Here is a 19,932-nt window from a genome sequence, read left to right on the forward strand (position 1 = left end):
GTTACTATTATCCTTAGCGGTGTTACTTATTCTGGTTCAGTCACAATCCCACCTCAATTAAACTGTCAAGTGCACTACAACCAACATTTCTTATGTAACTTGATAGGGGGCAGGGGAAGGAAAAAATGGTTAATATGTACAAAAATATCCACAAACGATGAAGTAGATTTGCTTAAGTACTTGTTTCTATAACTGGTCATGAAGCTGTAGTTGATATTTATAACTTCTTCCTCTGCTCCATTTGGCTTTACTCCTGGCTGCCTGTTTACCTAGTAGGGTGGGTGAATCTTCATTCTGGAAGGTCTGAGTCCTTAGGAGTTGGTTGTTTATTAACTTTCACTCTTGAATAAGAGAATATTAAGAGGCAACCCAGAGAACCCCTGGGCTCCTGACATAGTTCTTATTGACCCCATTGTGTAGCAGTAAATCAATTTCCCTGTAATAATGTGGATCAACCACCCCAGCCATTATAGGAACCTCTTTTGTTGCTTGTTGGTTTAGTGTCATAGGGACCCTAATATATTCAGGTGTTCAAATTCACTTGAACCATTTTGTGTGCCCTGGTAGAAATATTTTTTTTCCATGGGAACTAAGACCACCAAATCAGCATGGCCCCTTTATAGGGACGGTAATAAAAAATTCTGTGAGTGGGTTATTAAACATAATACTGAGAGAAATCCATCCTGTTTTTATTCCGCGATTCCTGGACCCATGTATTCCGGCAGTGGGAGAAATAACATCATATATTGGTGACTGGTTCAAAGTCTTAGTAGGTCATTATATTATTCTATCAAGCCAGCCACTTCTGGGTGATTTGGTACATGGAAAGACCTATGAATTTCATAGCTATGAGCCCATTGCTACATTTCTTTTGTTGTGAAATGAATTTCTCATTTAGAATTTATGTTGTGAGAGATAACCATGTCTGTAAGGTTATGGTTGGTAGTCTTATAGGAAGAGACTTAGGATTCATATCCAGAATTAATATTTTCATGAGAACAGTTGCTGACCCCTCCACTAGAGAAGAGATCCAATGTAATTAATTAGCCACCAGGTGGCTGGTGTCTCCCAGGAAGTGAGGCACTACTGGTGGCTCAGGATTCATCTCTGTCCTTAGCAGGTTATGCACTCAGCAGTGACAATAGTAAGATCAATATTGGTGAGAAGAATTTCATGTTGCTGAGTCCATGTATAACGTCTGTCCCTGCTGCCACAGTTACTTTGTACATGAGCCTGCTGAGCAAGCACTGGGATGCTAGGGAGAGAGGATGACTGACATCCAGAGGATGAGTCAGCCTGTCCATTTGAGCAAGGAAGACATTCACTGCAGTGGTTGCCCTATGAACATCACATGGGACACGAATATCCTCACATTTTGTGCTCATCCTGAGAGGTCCATTCACATACTCCTGCCCCAGATTTCCTTGTCATTAGGCTTCTGATCTTATTCTTTCAAAGTCCCTGACTACCTGGCCAACCCATTAGCCACTGCCCATGAAATACTGTAGATCTACGCCTGTGGACATCTCTTTACCTAGATAAGTAGACAGCCAGAAGTACTGCTCAAAGTTCTGCCCACTGAGAAAATTTCTCTTCACTACCTTTCAGAGACACTCTAGATTGCAGTGATAATTGCCAAAGCACATTGTGAAGAACCATCCCTATACCAGGCCTGAGTTCTTTCTTCCACAGTAAATAAGTTATGGGTATCCCCATGACAGCATAGATGTGGACTGAGGAAGAAGCAGCAGGGCAGGAGTAGTCGCTGTAGGCATTTGAGCCACTTGATCATGCAGCTTCATGATCAGGACCTGCTTGAGCCTGATCTTGTACATATCACTTCATTTGTACACGTCCCACTTCATGATTTCATGGATGAAATAATACCTCATTAATAATCAGGAGAAATGCAAATTAAAACCACAATGACACCTCTAGCCACCCACTAGAATACCTAAAATTTAAAAGATGGACAGTAGCAAGAGCTGACAAAGAAGTAGAGTAATGGCAACACTGATACACCATTGGCAGGACTATAAATCGACCCAAATGCTTTGAACAAGCAGTTTGGCATAATCTAGAAAAACTGACAATTCCATACCTTAGAAGCCAGTATTTCTGCTTCTAGGCATGTACCCTACAGATGTGTGCATGTATGTGTGAGGTTACCTGTACAAGAATGTTCATGACAATATTATTTTTAATAGCCCAAAGGAAGCAACCCAAACACCCATCAACATAGAATGGACAAGTAAGTTGTGGTATATTCATGCAATGAAATACTGCACAGCAAACTAAATGAGTGAACTATAGCCAACATGCATTCATCTTTAAAAAGCAATATTGAACAAATGAAGGAAACATAAAAGGTACCCTATGATTGTAAAAGTTCAAAAGCAAGCAAAATGATACTAAATTATGGATGCATACTCAAGTGCTGAAACTAAAAGACAAGAAAAGAAGTTGGTATAATAAAAGTCAGAATGGCAGTTACCTATAGGGTGAAAGGATGGGGTTGTGGTTGGAAAGAGGGTTTGTTCTGGGAGGTGGGTAGGGAATGGCTACGTTCTACTTCCTGACCAGGGTGCTGTTTCTCAGACGCTTCTTTTATAATAATTCATTATTTTTTATTTTTATTTCTTTGATATATTCGTTTATTTATTTTTGGCTGCATTGGATCTTCGTTGCTGCATGTCGCCTTTCTCTAGTTGTGGCTAGCAGGGGCTACTCTTCGCTACAGTGTGTGGGCTTCTTACTGCAGTGGTTTCTCTTGTTGTGGAGCACGGGCTCCAGGCGTGCAGGCTTCAGTAGTTGTGGCGCACGGGACTAGTTGTTCCGCGGCATGTGGGATCTTCCTGGACCAGGACTCGAACCCGTGTCCCCTGTGTTAGCCAGTGGATTCTTAACCACTGTGCCACCAGGGAAGTCCCTATAATAATTCATTAAGCTATAAGTTACTTTAATGCATATTTCTGTATTTCTTCCCCTATAAAAGTAGGCTTGGCTTAAAAAATGCCAGTAGTTATATTTTTGGTAAATAAGAAAAATATTGAGGGTAATTCTTAAATCTTTGTAATTAACAGCAATTTCTCCAATCCTGAAGTTTGTTTCAGACAAAATTGTAAGTTACGTGGAGAAGGTAGGTTATTTCAAGCAGAGTGGTTAGGGAAATCTTCTGTAAGGGGATGCCATTGGAACCAATAGCTAAATGAAAGGGACCAACCACAGGAAAAGGAGGCAGCAGGAATTCCAGGCAGTAGGAACAATAAGTGTGAAAGAGCTGAGGCCTGAAGGAGCATGGCCTGTTTGAAATAGTCAAAAACAAGAGTGACCTGTATGGGAAAGAATGATGTATGAGGTGACATCTACAATCTACATGCACAGCGATAAGTTTGGAGAGAGACAGATACAGGAGCCTGATCCTGTTGAGTCTTAAAACCCAATATAAGCCTTTTTCTGTTTTGCTAACTGCAGTGGGAGTTAGTTGCACTGGAAACAGGTGTGATATCTAATTTACACTTTAATAAGATCATCTGGCTGTTACAGAGCAAATGAGTAATAGGAGAGCAATAATGGAAGAAAGAAGGCCAGTTAGGAACCTGTTGTAGTGGTCTAGCTGAGGGATGATGGTGGCTTGGTTGTGATGGCATTGGAGAAAAGTGGTCAGATATTAGATACATTTTTGGAGATAGAGCTGAGTATATTTGATGCCAGATTGGATGTAGAAGATGAAGGAGAAAGAAATGAAAGACAATATTTAGGTTTTTGTCTTTAGTAGCTGGGTGAATGATGGTACCACTGACTTGTGAATTAAGGAAGTCTGAGGAAGGAGCCTATTTGAGAGATATATTAGAAAAAGTCATTATATTTCCTTGCCTCCTCTTTGCTGCCATTATAGGTCTATTGGGAAAAAGGATTTTAAAAAATGAATTCAACTAGTGTTGGAGGAGGTCATTGAGAGGATATGAACTGCCAGTTGACCCAAGAGCTGGACCTGGGCAATCAGAGGCTCCTCACTTCTCCCCTGTCCTTGGAATGTATATTCTGCCCACCGTTCCTACACTAGGAGCCATTCAAGGATGCAGCCTTGAGACAGTAAGGTGGTTGAGAGCACCTGGACTGAATATGTGACTAAACCCACTTAAGGCCTCTATGTACACTTTTAAGATTCTGGTGGGGTGCAGAGATTTACTCATATTATGGCCATCCAACACAAGCCTCGTCTGTAAGTTCACTTGCTTATTGAAACCACCACCTCCCAATCTGGAGTGATCTGCCTCTTTCTTGGGTCTCTCCTTGCCCTCCATGTATGGGGGCAAAGCTACGAGCCAACAACAAGTTAACAAATGCAAGTTTTGGCAGCAAATGAAACAATTTAAAATAATTTTTCCAAAAACTGATTGGTTAAAAACATTGGTTTAAAATCAATTGTTTCGATTGAGTAATGTCAGTTACTGGTTTTTCATCTAGTGGTACTTTTGGTGAACCATGGGCGGAGTAATTTTTGCACTGTTTGTATGCACCTTGGAGTGTGAGTCTCCTGTAACCATGCCGCTCATGGTGTGGTTCACAGACACAATCTCATGCACTACCCCAGACCTACGGAACTAGAATCTACAATTTAACAAGACCCCAAGGTGATTTGTATGCACATTGAAGTTTGAGAAGCACTATCCTGTCAACATATCTATGTTCTTAAAATATGTGAGGGGGTCATATGTGAAAAGTTGAATAATAGACATACATGTTGTAAGGGGCATTCCAGTCCTGGAAAGCTAAACATATTATAAAATTCCTAATTACCTCTGTCTATCAAACAATATTTGATCATATATTTGTGGCATTTCTTACATACTCTTAATTTTGTTCTCTGTCTCATAATTAACATGCAGTTGAGTAAAGATTAACAATTGTATGACAAGCTGTACGTCCACCTTTCTTTGCATGCCACATGATCTCCGTCTTGTCACGATCGTGCTAACTTTATGAGACCTTTGCTTGCTAGCATTATTTTTGGCCCTTTAATTTGCTGTTTTCCATTTATTTTTAAACAAAAGGGAAAATGTAACATTTAAATGATTGTACAAATCCAGCTATATAAAAAGGTGCTGTTGAAATCTTGGAATTGTCATAGGATAGCTGACTCCTTTGTCACTTGATGCACAAAAGTCTGAATTTGATTGGTCAGGAAAATGAATTTAAAATTTAAAAAAAATAGGAGCAAATCCCTCATCTTGTGAAAAAGACAAAAATGTCTAAAGGTTGCAAAACTGCCAGTGATGTATAAAAATTATCAAGAAATAAAAAAGTTGGGGAGTGGCATCTTTATTTTTGATCAGTTTGCCATTTTAACGAATCTAATGCCCCAATCAGTTTGCTTTTCACCATTTGGTTTTTGACTACATTGCTTTTTTCCAGACAACCCGGATCACAGATTTCAGTTTTTCCAGTTTCTTCAGATCACCTGATGTTATGTAGCTTTATTCCTTCTATCCTTCTTGTATTAGGATTCTCCAGAGAAACAGAACCAATAGGATATATATTTATTTATTTTAAGGAATTGGCTCAAGCAATTATGGAGATTGGCAAATCCAAACTTTGCAGTGGGCCAGCAGGCTCAGGAAGAGCCCATGTTGTAGTTAAAGTCCCAGAGCCGTCAGACAGGAGACCCAGGAAAGAGTCAATCCTGCAGTTCAGGTCTGGAGGCCGAGGCTGGAAGAATGCACTCTTGGTCAGGGGAGGTCAGTCTTTTGTTCAATTCACGTTTTCAACTGATTACATGAGGTCCACCCATGTTATGGAGGGCAATCTACCATAAAGTCCACAAATTTAAATGTAAATCTCACCTCAAAACACCCTCACAGAAACATCCAGAATAATATCTGACCACATCTCTGGGCAATGTGGTCCAGCCAAGCTGACACGTAAAATTAGCCATCACACCTCTAGAGAACTATCCCATCTGTAGCTTTGCTTTTAGAGGTGAGGAATGTGGCTTTCCATTCGTATCTGCTTAACTCATTGCCGTATATTCCTACCATGTTTTCAGTGCTACAAAACATTAAATACTGATATGAATCTGTAGCAGCATTGGTAAGAAAGATACCATTTTCACATAAGTTAACAACTCGACAAATTGTAATTTACCTTGGCTTGAATGACCCTCTTGAGACAGGACTGGCCCCAATAATACACTCCACAGAAAGCTACATTTCTACTAGCCTGGGAGTATGAAAAAATGTAGACTCAATGACATATATTGATTTTAGAAAAAAGTGAACTCATCTGCTTTGGGGCATCTCAAAATGATGTTTGCTCAGTTCTTTGTTGGCAGCAGATACCCTGAAGTGTTATTAGGAGGGAATTCTGGAATTGTGCTCCTTCCTATAAGAACCTGGTATATTTCTGATACGTCTGACAATGCTGCTTCTCCATCATTAAGAGATGATTAACCTCTGATAATGTTCAGCCGTAGACCTCTCGTGCAACTAAGAGAACTATGTAGTAAAGTGCTAGTGATTTCCCCAAATTCTGTGCATGTGTTTTTTCACTTCTATGTTTCTTGGGAGTTTCATCCATTTCCATAGATTTCATTATCCCCTCTATGTGGTTGAGTCTCAGATTTACACCTCAGTTACTGATCTCTCTCCTGAACTCTAAAGCACTCATTTCTAACTGTGCGTAATATCACAACTTAGATGACGACTTAGATGTTCTGCCAACGCCTTAAATCCAATATGATTAGGACAAACTCATTAATGATTCCATTTTCATTCTTGTTGATACTGAAACTATCACCAGGCTCCCAGGATTTTCCTTTGACTATTTCCTCACTCCCTTGCACCCAATTAGCTGCCAAATCTAATTCTCAGCGATTCTTACATTCACCCATCTTTTCCATTCTCACGGCCACCATACTTTACTTGTTTTTCCTAGCCAGGACTATTGGAAGTGTCCAAACTAGTCTTCTCACTTCAGTTCCCCCCGTCCCATCTTATACATAGCTACAGTTCCTAATATCTAATATTAAAAAATTGGGGTCAGATCTACTTTATTTTAATTAATTATAGATATATTTTAGAATACAGACTTTTCTTGTTAATTCTTGGAGTTTTAGAAAGGTAATATGGAGAAAATACTGTATATTATAAAATCCCCCTAATGGAGACTGAGGCAGCATCCTGTAATCAAACACTGTTATTTCTTCAGTGAAATGTATGAATACTCACATTAAGTAATATAAATAATGATATAATTGGTATAAATAAATGGTGTCTCATTGTTCATGTTAAACTTTAATACCTAATGTGTTCAGATCAGATTGGCTTTTGTCTCCAAATACATTATTAAAAAACCACATATTTTTGATTTTTAGAACTTTTGGACTTTGGAATTGTGGATAAGGATTGGTAGACCTGAACTAGATAAATCTTCCTCAAATAACCGTATCCTGTTTCCTACTGGATTAGTTGCAAACTCTTCACTCTGCTATTTTCATATGCCTTCTCAATTTGATTACAATCCATTATTTCTAGATTTATCTTCCACTCATCCTCTGTATATCCTTTTGCCCTAGCTAAACTGGATAAATACTCTTTTTTTTTTTTTTTCTGCATATGCTCAGGTTCATCCTTCTTGCTGAAAGGTCCTTTCCTCTTGTCCATTTTTCTGTCAGCTATCTGTTGACATTTTTTTCTGTTTTCAGAACTTTTTCCTCTGATCCCCATTTTGGGATCAGTAGTTGTTTTCTGGTCTAAATTCTTGTAGCAAGCTTCAGTTGTCCCATATGTAAAGTAAGAATAATACCACTTTCTTACCTCTTAGACTTGTCACTGGATTAAATAATGTACAAATGCACCTAGCACAGTGTGAGACACATAATAGGAGCTTAATTGAGGTTAGTTCTTTCCTTTTCCTCTCCTCCTCCTTTATGTTACAGTTTTTAAAGTACTTTTATTGTCCACACTTCTAGATAAAAGGTTTTTGACGATAGAACCTTGCTTATTGGAAGCTCAGTAAATATTCAGTTATGCGAAATGAATACAAATGGTGTTACTGGAGGAATTTCAACTCCCCCTCTGGATTCTGGAAAGACTGGTTTGTGTACATAGGAATATATATTTAAAAACGTAAAACAAAACAAAATGAAAAAAAACTATGATCACAGGATCCATCTTGATGCTAAATAGCATAATTTCTGCTTCAGTGGTCCTCTGGATGTCCTAAGCCATTGTAAGGGAGATTGCTCACCCAGACCATAGCAAGTCTCAGAGCCTAGAGGAGCACATTTATTTTTGGTGCATTAATAGGCTATTGAGCTCTTGGGAAGCTCTTGCCAGAAACCAGTGGGCAGGATGACTAACACAGCTCCTCTGCACTCATGAGTTTGGTGCTCACGTGCATGGAACCTGGATAGTGAGAAAACACTGACCATGCTCCCACATTGATCCCTGGGGCTCACTGGTCTGTTCCTGGGCTCACTCTGCGGGGTCTCTGAACACCACTTTTGCTTTCGCCCACTTGGTCCTTTCAGGTTGGTTCCATTTATCTCTAGGCTCTGCTCTCTCTCACTCAAAACATCTCCTCTAAAGCCCCTTTAACCCCTAGCCCAGAGAATATTATGTCCTCCAGAGAGAGAAAAGCTAGTGGTGTTAGAGATCACTAAGTGTTTACCTAATTTCTATTCTAGCTTGCTTTCTTAGTAGTTTTTCGTTAGTAATTTTCCAAGTAATTTCTTACCTGGGTACGTTGCTATCTAGAATAAAAACTATATATTACAGCTTTCCTTGAAGCTCGGTATGACCATAAGACTAAATTCTGGGTAAATGGAGGTACCATATGTGGTTTCCAGAAGGGCTTCTTGAAGGCGTTGACTCACTGGGAGCTGCTGCCTTTTCCTCCCTTCTACTGCCTGGAATGTGGACAGGAGGGCTGAAACTCCAATGGCAATCTTGGGTTATAAGGTGAGCATGAGGGTGAAGGTGGAGCAGAGAATAGGAGCTACCTTCTGAACGTGTTTTATGTGAAAGAATATACCTTTGTGGCTTTAAGCCATATTTGAAGTTTTCTATCGTATGTCATCAAATCCCGTCCTGATGGATATGAAGTTTGATACCTAGCATAAATAATAGAAGCTAAAATGTGACTGATTATGAATTATTTGAACTCTATTATTTAAGGCTTAAACTTTTGCTTGGATCTCTTAGAATTCTAGATTTTCTTAATTCAAAGTAAGCTTTCGAAACATGTTGTCTAAGAATTGAATTATTTTGTTTACTTGTGCCCAGCTTCAACAGCCATTCTCTATTGCAGAGAAAGTGGGACACTCTAATTTTGGGGCTGAGGAAAGGATACAAGAAAATGCCAGGGGAGAAGACATGTAAGTTAGTATTTCTAAATACCATCTCACATCATATCCTATAGACAAATATTCCTTTGACTCTTTGTAGGGGAATAGCAACTTATCACATTCTTAGTTTATGTCCCAGTGTTTCTAATTAAGTACGAGCTAATTTGGCATGCTTTTATTTTTATTATAATCTTTCTGTTTCCCAGAATTATTACTAATAATTATTGGAAATCTGCATGGTGCTAAGATAGCCAGTAGACCTAGGATGACTTTAAGCTTTTTGCTTAGAGTTCTCCTGAAAACACAGATTCCTATGAAAATAACACACAGGGGAAAAAATGGAGAAATCTGCTGTGAGTTTAATTTATGTGCACTTCATGGTTTTCATTAAGCCCATTGCTGGATTTACATCGTCAGCCCACACAAATGTGAATTCCCAAGAAATCCAAGTAGAAAGAGGAGAGAGAGAAGGGCAAAGTGTATTTGAGTTCTTTATGGCTAGAGCTTTGTTCTAAGCCCTCAAGTATGAAGTTATTTATATCTGTTTATAAATCATCCATGTATATATATCCATAAATTCACTCCACGTACCAGGGAGCATCTCAATTAACTTTGGATGAATGAGGTTCCTCACAATCCAAAGGTCAGTTCCTTAATTAACAAGACTCTTTTGGAAACATTCTAGAGATGAAAACATTTTAAAGTTGTTGTACACTCATCTGATAAGCAGACCGGATTGAACGCATACTAAGCTCAGTATGTCAGGGTTGTCACCAACACCACGACTTCACTCTGCTGTGGTGGAAGGAAGCCCTCTCCTGGTCTGTGGAGGTGAATGAGCCTCAGCTTCCATCTTTACTAAGGGAACCCTGTTGTTTCATGCTCCAGCCAAGTGTTTGTTCCTTTCTTTTTGCTCTCTCTGCTCTGTTTCTCTTCTCTCTCTCTCTTTTTCTTGCTCACCATTTCTGATGCTTTTTTTAAGTCCTGCCATTGAACAGATTGGCTGCTTATTGATTTCCTTCCTCTCCTTTCTTCCCTCTGTTTTGTTTTTTTTCTTCTTTGTGGTCTCTTCTCTCCGTTTCTTGCCACTTCTTCCAAATTTTATGACTTTAGGGTCACAGGGCTTAGCTTTTATAGCCATCATCACCCAGTGAGAGTGCATTTTCTTTCCATCAGTATGCCAACTGATCACAATGTGTCCTCTTAAACTTTATCTCTTTTTCCTTTATGTTATTTCCATTGGTACTTGCAATTTCAGGCTTTAAACATTGTTATTAGATTTATAGTTTGTTCCTGAAGGTCGACAGTGCTTGACTGCATAAGTGGGGCATCATATATGCAGAAGTAATAGACCTTAGAACCAGAAAGAGCTAAGATGATTTTAATCCAACTGCTTTTTTTTTTTTTTTTTTAAGTGTGATACTGAAGTAAGTTACTTACCCAAGGCCATGTATCTGGTAGCAAAACTGGGACTAGGACCTAGGTCTATAAATCTACTTTGAAAGAGAATTGTATTAGCTCTTTCGTCTTATATATGATCAAAGAGGACTCGGAGCCAAGTGAACAATTGTTGTCCAATTGTTACAGTCTCCTAGGAAAACATCTGCTCCATTCTGTTCTGGCATGTTAGAGAGGAGAGAGAATTTCCTTTATTCTTGATTCGTAAAATTATACTTAAGTTTACACTTACTCATAGTCAATTTTATATGGCTTCCTCACAAATAAAAGATATTTTCTTATGATTGCATTAATTTCTGTGTGAATAGGACATACAGGGCCTGTTGCTTGAAACTTGTTATACTTCTTGTTTCATACATTGGATGTTTTAAAGACCAAGTGATTCTTTTTGGTTGGAAGTAAGCATTCTGTGTATCACAGAATCTTATATTTATTTTTAAAAATGTAATTGAAGATATTTAGCTGTTAGAGAAATGAGCATATAATAAAAATCCCCTTTTGTACTGTGTTTATGTATTTCATTTTATCAAGAAAATTAGAATCTGAGATTTAGAAAGAAACTTAGAGATTTTTAGCCTAATTCTCCACCTGGTATAGTAATTTTTAAAAATTATAACTGACAGACATCCACTTCTGCTTGAAAACCTCCAGAGATTTGTACTGCCCTCATGAGGCTGGTGTTATTTTTATTGGACGGTACAAGCAGATTAAAAGTTCTCTCTTGCATTCAGTCAGAATCTGCCTTCCTTTACTTCCAGCTTTTTATCCTAATTCTAGCCTCTGGAGCAACACAGAATTAGTATACTCATCTCTCCATGACAGCCCTTTGAATATTTGAAAGCTGATATTATGCCTTTCCTTATTCTTCACTTCCCAATTTGCTTGAATAATTTATCGAAAATTATAGCTTCCGGGCTTCCCTGGTGGTGCAGTGGTTGAGAGTCCGCCTGCCGATACCTATTCACCTGGACATTTGCTTTTTTTTTAAAAAATTATTTCTTCTTGACTGCGTTGGGTCTTGGTTGCTGCGCGTGGGCTTTCTCTAGTTGCAGCGAGTGGGGGCTGCTCTTCGTTGCGGTGCGCGGGCTTCTCATTACGGTGGATTCCCTTGTTGCGGAGCACAGGCTCTAGGCGCACGGGTTTCAGTAGCTTTGGCGTGCGGGCTCAGTAGTTGTGGCTCGCAGGCTCTAGAGTGCAGGCTCAGTAGTTGTGGCTCACAGGCGTAGTTGCTCCACGGCATGTGGGATCTTACAAGACCAGGGCTCGAACCCGTCTCCCCTACATTGACAGGTGGATTCTTAACCACTGAGCCACCAGGGATGCCCCTGGACCTTTGCTTTTCATTACACTCTAATTGGTCAATGTCCCTCTGAAAATGTGGCACCTAGAATTGAATTCTATATTACAGATGTGGTTTAACCAGCTAGAAATACAATAGAACTGTCACAGGTAGTGATCTGTGGCTTCTCAGGGAAGCCCCTTTTAAATCCCTTAAAAGAAGGTGGCTTGTATGAAAACACTTGGTAAACTGTAAAGTACTTTATAAATGAAATACTTTGTTATATTCTATTTAAAAATATAAAAAATAATGAAAGAATGTGTGTTTTTTTTCTTGCCAGTAACAATGCTGATTTCAACCTTTAGGTTAGCAAAATTAGTAGAGTGAGGAAAAAGACTGATGTTTTTTCCTTGTGGCAAAAATATAAAAACAGTTTTAATCTCAGCCGTTATGTTGGAGTACTGGGCCCTTTCTGAGTTGAATGAGTTTTAAATCATCTAGTCATTTTTGGAACATGCTTTTTGTTGACTCATATGATAAATGTAATGACATTTTATCATATAATAAGTGTCTGTACATACTTATTTAATGAGGCAATAGCAGAGTCTCCTATTGACAAGACAACATAATAAGTAAAACCATTTTCACATTCAAAGTAGAGTTTTAAATATGTAATCTGTATTCCTTCCATTTCAAAGTATACTTTTAAACATTTCCGAATTTTATGAATTTTGAGTAGAATGTAGAATGGTTTAATACTGTCATCTAACCATTCACTTATTCTCAATTGCTTATTGAGTATCAATTACATATTAAGGACTTGAAAAAGACATTGATGAATTGTTTATTCTTCTTTCTTCACTAACTCTAGAAGAGTTTTTGAAAAGAGTAACTTTTTACCTAGTGTCTTTGGCATGAGTTTATAGTCTGAACATTCTGGCTAAGAATTTAACACACTGCTAGATAGAATAATCTCAAAACTAGCTGTATCAGGTTACAGTTGGTGAATATGAATGTGAAATATAAATATGAGGCCCAAATGGGATAATGGTAATGCTGGGAAGCCCAACACACTCCCTGGCACATACTAGATTCTTAATCAGTACTCGCCGTATGAATACTGCATATTAAGAGAGTATTACTCCTAGTCAGGTAGTGAACCTGGTGTTACAGCTGGAGGTTGAGTTCCGTATACTGACGTGCCATTGTTCAAATGAATGAGACACATTTGGGACTGCACTGAATTTTAAGACCTCATATCTCTTTTTAAGAAACATTTCTTGGTCGAAAGAAATTACTACATTTTCTCGAACTTGACAATGTGTTGTGGTGGTTATAGTTTGATTTGCAACATGGGTCAGATACTCTAAAGAACATAAATTATTTAAAATTATTTAAATATTCAGAATAAAAATCAGTTGTTCTGTACTGTCCACACTGGAGAGAAATTTATTAAAGAAGATAACCCAGTAAATCACTTCCAAGGATTAAAGTATTCTGATATTTATTTAGAGAAAAATAAGAGAAAATTAGAATTCTGGAGAATCATTTATTTGTTGACGTACTTTTTAACTTTATTTAAACTTTATTATTGTTTTCTTGTTACAAGTCTTTGGGGACTGGGGCCATGTAAATTGGAAGGAGCCTGCTTTGTAAATTTAGATTTGGAGTCAGATAATTTAAATATTTACTACTAGATCCAGAATTTCTCTTTTTATTGGGTTTTCTTTCTTTTAAATAGTTTTAAAAAGTTACTATACAAATAGGTAAACCTTTCTAGAGAAAGACAGTGTTTTCCCTTTTTATTTTGTACACTTAATCTTCCTAAGCTAGGTATTATTTGGTTAAACATACAATTTATAGTCATGCGCAGACTGAAGAAATATAAATATTCTAATAGCCCCTAGTTGTTATTGTTTTTGGCTATATAGATGTGTGGGCTTTTATATCAATATTAGTTGGTGTTTTCTAAACTTCATAGTATTTTCCTCCAGGAAAGAACTGTCTCTTTTCTGAGAGGGGGGGAAAAAAACCCTGCTTATGAAATGAGGCTATTTTGCATATTAATCAGGAGGTCTTTGAACTCTAAGAATAAAATCCGTCAGTGCTTTGGGTATGGAACAATTATGCATTCAAGGACTTTAATTTTATGCTAATAATGCAACAAGCTTTACATTTTTCTTTTTTTTGTTTGCATTTCCTAAAGATAATTTAATGCAAATAATCCATCCATATACTGCATAGAGCACGAAGGATGGTTTCCCTACAGTTAAGATTGTATCAGCACTCCCATTATAAATCTCTATTACCCATGGTTTATAATTTAATTGAAAAAAACCCACTGCAGGCAAAATTCAACACTTCGGGTTTCAGGCTAAAGGTAATATTTCTCTTTTAAAAATTGCCTCCTCTATTTAATTTCATAGTTAATGGAAATATAAGAAGGATCATCCTGGAGCTGATTTTGAACAAAGCCAAACAGATCATTGTCTGTAACTAAAATAATTTCTAAGTTAAAGTAGTTGATATGTTAGAATTGGCCTAATACTACAACGTTTAACAACATGAGAAAAGACAATGGGATCTGTTTATCCTTTCTCTACACAAAAATATACATAAGGAGAACAGGAAAATTCTGTAAGACCAGACATTTATAAAATATATACATTTGACAATATTGTGTGAAGTGTTATGCTTTATTTTATTTCAAAGTGCACCCCACACTCCTCTCAGTGGATCTGGGCTCAGGCTGTGGAATCTGCTTTTTGTCAAACTGAGATAGGAAGGGGCATAGGGTGGGAGAAGCATGCTCTGGGTTCTTTACTTTATCTACTGTATAAATCTTATCTTAAATTTATGCTTCAATTACCTTGAGGGGATTCAGGGGTTAATTAACAGGCATAGCAGTCTCAACCTGCTTACACAGTAGAATTGAAAAGATCAGTTTTTAGACACATGGTGGTTTTGTCATCATCTTTTGAACCCAAATCCTGTAGAAGAGAAAGGTTAACCTGCCAGGTAATACGCAATCTCCAATCAAGACTTCACTGTAGCTTTATGAAGCCCAATGAGACAAAGAACATATGAGTGAGTTAGAACAAAATGTTCTCTATTTCTCTCAAACCATCAACCTTTTCCTGTTTAATTCCTACCTGTAATGCTGCTCATGAAATATATGCTATGCTTTCTTAACCCTAAGCAGTCCCCAGAAGCTTAAAAATGATCTGGCTCTATGTATGAAATGTACTGTGTTTCTAAATCAGTGGTCTTTGAGATCCTAGGGACAATTGTTTAGGATAATAATACAAACTCACATTTCTTACAGCACTTAGTAGTGTGCAGAGGGCTTTAAGAGACATTAATACACACAGCCACTCAACAGTAAAGAAAGGGGAGGCTAAGAGATTAAGTAATTTGCCTAAGCATGCAGCTAACAAGAGGTGGTCACCCCTCTCATTGTGTCTTCAGTCTAGTCCTCCTTCGCTAGTGGCTCAGTGGCTCCTTAGTTCTTTTAGGGGAACTCAGATTTTTAACCTTGAGAAATAGCGTCTAGTGATACCATGATGAGAATGCCTTGTACTTACTTGACATCTATTGTCAGAAACTGTAAGGGAATTCATAAACTTTGTAAGCCTAAGTCTTTAAATATTCCATATTAGCTTAGATTCATAAGTAAAGAACTTAGAGCCTGGGTAAGAGTCATATATATCTAAGCTGCACAGTAGATCAGTGAAGAAGTAAAAGGAAGTCATGGATTTTCTATTCCATCTCTGATTAAAAATTATTCTCAATGGTGATGTTTTGATTATATCAGAAACATCGCTTATGTATAAAGGTTATGAGAAAAGATTGTGTGAACACATGTGGTTGTACAGCCTTAAGAGATTTTTGAGAAAATAGTAGACAATTATTTTCCAAGGATGGTGTAAATGTAACAATGGTATAATGAAGCAGGGAATATATTAGAAAACCCCCTAGGATCGCTTTGAATCTGGAAGTCCGTATTTTTTACGTATAGTGAAAAGCAGACTATCTTCTGATATTTACAAACTGATTCAAAGTTTTTTAGTTTTGATTATAAGAATTTTAATAGATCACTTCTTACCCCCACCCCTTTTATTTTTGTTGCTTTTGGGTGGTGTAAATTTATAATAGTGCAGGGTTTACGTCTAAATTTTTTATTACAAAAAGTTTCCTACCCCACTAGGTGTTGTGAATAATATGTGATATTGAGTTCAGGCATTCAACTTGACAGCGTGCTGTCAGTGGATGGTCGCTCCATGTGGGAATCGGTAACTTTGTTTCTTTCCCCTACTCTGTCCTGAGCAGATGTCATCATTTGGTGCAGTTTTTACCTCCCATCCAAGTACTAACAGGCCCCGACCTTGCTTAGTTTTTTTTTTTTAATTTTATTGATTGATTGATTGATTGATTTATGGCTGCACTGGGTCTTCGTTCCTGCATATGGGCTTTCTCTACTTGCAGCGAGCGGGGGCTACTCTTCGTTGCGGTGCACAGGCTTCTCATTGCGGTGGCTTCTCTCGTTGCGGAGCATGGGCTCTAGGCACGCGGACTTTGGTAGTTGCAGCACGCGGGCTCAGTAGTTGTGCCGCACGCGCTTAGTTGCTCCTTGGTGTGTGGGATCTTCCTGGACCAGGGATCGAACCTGTGTCCCCTGCATTGGCAGGCAGATTCTTAACCACTGCGCTACCAGGGAGGCCCCCCCTTGCTTAGCTTTTGAGAACTGGTGCATTTAGGGTGGTATGGCTGCAGACGCTTTTTTGCCTCCTTTATCTCTCTGCATTCCCCACAAGATGAATCGCTCATGCTCTTCTGTTTTCTTGCACTGAAATTCTCTTGTTTGGGCCACCAGAGATTCCTAATGACAGCATCCAACAGATAATTTTTAGGCACTCTCAAGGAGAGGCAGTGAGATGTACTTGAAAGACAGTGGATTTTGGATTTCGACCAGGGTTGGCACACTTTTTCTGTAAAGGACCAGATAGTAAATATTTTAGGCTTTGTGGGCCGTGTGATCTCTGTCCCAGCTACTTCCTTCTGCCACTGCAGCACTAGAGCAGCCATAGAGAGATGAGAACAAATGGGTATGACTGTGTTCCACCAAAACATTACTTATGGACACTGAAATTTGAAGTTCATTTAATTTTCATATGTCACAAAGTATTTATTTCATTTGTTTCGACAGTTAAAAAGTGGAAAAGCCATTCTCAGTTCATGGGCCATAGAAAAACAGGTGGCAGGTGGGATTTGGCCCACAGGTTGTAGTTTGCAGACCCCTTTAGACAATCCTGAGTTTACCCAGCAGCTCTGTTAATTACTGGTCTGTGTCCTTGGTGTATGGTCAGGCCACTCAAGATGGCAGTCCTCTTGCTTTCTGTGCATCCCCTGTCTGACCAGTGCCTGCTGCGCCTACACCCTATGCACCTGACTGACCTTCCTGAGTACTTGCCCCAGGCCCCAGTGAGTGATTGTTCTTATCAAAGTGGGGATGAGGGGTGTGCCTCTCTGCTGGTTTCCCTGGTAACTGATGAGCCAACCTGACATCAACTGCCCCTATAACTGGTAACCTCTCCTTCCCCAAAGACTACCACCATATCCTGACAACAGTCTGCCACACACGATGGGGTGTTGCTCCAGGACCTTGCTTCAGACGTGTAAGCTCCCCCATCCTTTAAACCACTGATGTCTCTGTCGCTGACTCCCCACTCTTTCTTCCATCTTGAAGCTGGGCAACTACAAGCCTTGTAGGCCGGAGGGGTGCAGCCCAACACTTGGGTAAGTTACTTCTTTGAGTTTCAGTTTGGTCACTAAAATGGGAATTGTACCTACTTCATGGAGTGATTGTGAGAATTAAACTTGATAATGTAAAACACAGAATGTGGTAACTGTAATGACAGTTACATTGTAAATGGTAGATATAAAACTTACGCAAATTTTAAATAATTAATTATTAACTTGCCTGTTGGCTTTTCCTTAATTATATTGTTGAACTCTCTTCTCAAAATGGAAATAGCTTTCTTATTCGTAAATAAAAGTACTACATGTTCTTTTAAAAAAATAAAATAATATGGAAATACAAAGATAAAAAGAATGGTAAAGTAATAAGAATAAAATTAACCCACAATGTTAATCCCACAACAAACCTATGATATAGGTACCATCACCTCCTTCATTTTATCCATACATATGAGGAAACTGAGGTTCAGAGATGTTAAGTAATTTGTCCAAGGTTACTATGTATGTAGTGTTTATTTACCTTTTTATTGTCCAGAAGAATATTTCTCTTTGGGGGAGATCGTGTTTCCTCTATCTGATACCTGTAGTTGCGGTGAGGGCCAAACAGAATGCTTCCGTCCTTTGGCCACAGAGTGGACATTGTGCCAGACAGGGCCAGTCATCACGCCCTGTTGCTCTGGCTTGCCGTATGATTCATTCTTTTCTTTTTAAAATTTATTTATTTATTTTTGGCCGCATTGGGTCTTGGTGGCTGTGCGTGGGCTTTCTCTAGTCGCGGTGAGCGGGGGCTACTCTTTGTTGCGATGCGCGGGCTTCTCATTGCGGTGGCTTCCCTCGTTGTGGAGCACGGGTTCTAGGCGTGCGGGCTTCAGTAGTTGCGGCATGCGGGCTTCAGTAGTTGCGGCTCACGGGATCTAGAGCGCAGGCTCAGTAGTTGTCGCGCACAGGCTTAGCAGCTCCGTGGTATGTGGGATCTTCCCAGACCAGGGATTGAACCCGTGTCTCCTACATTGGCAGGCGGATTCTCAACCACTGCGCCACCACAGAGGGAAGCCCTGATAATTCATTCTTGGTTGGCCATGTGATCCAGGCTTGTCTGACCAGTGCCATTTCCTGAGACAGTTTCAATTGAAGCACCAGGAAGCTCTTTTCTCTCTGGCCATGAAACTTGAAGAATATATTTTTAGTATTGCCAGTGACCATTGATTGATCTTGTGGGAACAAAGGGCCTGAGAGAATGAAACCAACTCTAAGGAGCAGAGCTGGTAGACTCTGGGAGGGGACAGTCGGTAGGTGGGGGGAAGAGAAAGAAAGAACCTGATGAGTTTCCATTCTCTGGATCCAGGTGTTTCTGAAGGCTTCCTCATGGTTTGGTGGTGTGAGTCTTGACCAAAACATTTTTCTCAGGTCAGTTTGATTTTTTCTCTGTTTTTTGCAGTCAAAAGAACACTGACTGAGCAAGTCCATGGGATACAAACCCAGACCTGGCTGACCCTGGAGCCCTGAGCTTTCTTCCCAATCCTCCTCATAGAGAAACACAGCTAATAGTTTGAATTTTTCACACCAACTTCTTTTCTTTTTTTAAACGAGTAAACCAATATTATAGTATATGTGAATATTTATATATATATTAATTTTTTTAATTGAAGTATAGTGAATGTACAATATTATATAAGTTATAGGTGTACAATATAGTGATCCACAATTTTTAAAGGTTTTACTTCATTTTTAGGTATTATAAAATATTGGCTATATTCCCTGTGTTGTACAATATATCCATGTAGCTTATTTTATACGTAACAGTTTGTACCTCTTAATCCCCTAACCCTATCTTGCTCCCCCTCACCCCCCCACTGGTAACCACTAGTTTTGTTCTCTATATCTGTGAGTCTGTTTCTTTTTTTGTTATATTCACTAGTTTGTTGTATTTTTTAGATTCCACATATAAGTGATACTGTACAGTGTTTGCCTTTCTCTGTCTTATTTCACTTAGCATAATACCCTCCAAGTCCATCCATGTTGTTGCAAATGGCAAAATTTCATTCTTTGTAATGGCTGAGTAATATTCCATCATATATATATATATATA

The sequence above is a fragment of the Neophocaena asiaeorientalis genome, unplaced genomic scaffold, assembly GCF_003031525.2.
Source record: "Neophocaena asiaeorientalis asiaeorientalis breed wild unplaced genomic scaffold, Neophocaena_asiaeorientalis_V1.1 scaffold147, whole genome shotgun sequence".
In the NCBI taxonomy this organism is placed as follows: domain Eukaryota; kingdom Metazoa; phylum Chordata; class Mammalia; order Artiodactyla; family Phocoenidae; genus Neophocaena; species Neophocaena asiaeorientalis.